Raw genomic sequence first — 475 nt, forward strand, 5'->3', positions numbered from 1 at the left:
TGCCTTGCCTCCATCACCTGTCCTCCCACATTTGATTTTATTATCATTAGCTTCCCCTTCACACAGGCAAGATCTGCTCCGTGCCTGAATTAATCCATCAGAGCAGTCCATCTGAGGAAGAGGACATGGCTACCTCCCCCTCGACCTCTGGCAAGTCCACTGCAGCAGTATTCAGTAACCATTCCTACCTAAAGGACCCTGACAAGGGGACCCAGAGCCTGGGGCAGGAAGACAAGATCGAGCAGATAACAGAGTACAGTGACTCGGCAGAAAAGGAAGGTTCAGCTCCTAAGAAAAAGTTGCCAGCTCTTCCCAACATGGTACAGAAGCCTGGTACTGAGATGCGGTTCAGTAAGTTCCCAGCACGACCATATCGCGAGGGGGCGACGCCCAGTGAGATAACGCGATACAGCCTTGACTCTTCGTATAGCATTGGTCAGCTGGTTAAGGGTATTGAGAAGTAAGTAAGTCTCAG

At 50.7% G+C, this 475-nt stretch overlaps 1 pseudogene; it reads left to right on the forward strand.

The window, feature by feature from the left end:
- Positions 1–475, forward strand: part of LOC119588824 — a 7,675-nt pseudogene that overhangs the window by 6,236 nt on the left and 964 nt on the right.

Source organism: Penaeus monodon, chromosome 24 (genome assembly GCF_015228065.2).
Source record: "Penaeus monodon isolate SGIC_2016 chromosome 24, NSTDA_Pmon_1, whole genome shotgun sequence".
Taxonomy (NCBI): domain Eukaryota; kingdom Metazoa; phylum Arthropoda; class Malacostraca; order Decapoda; family Penaeidae; genus Penaeus; species Penaeus monodon.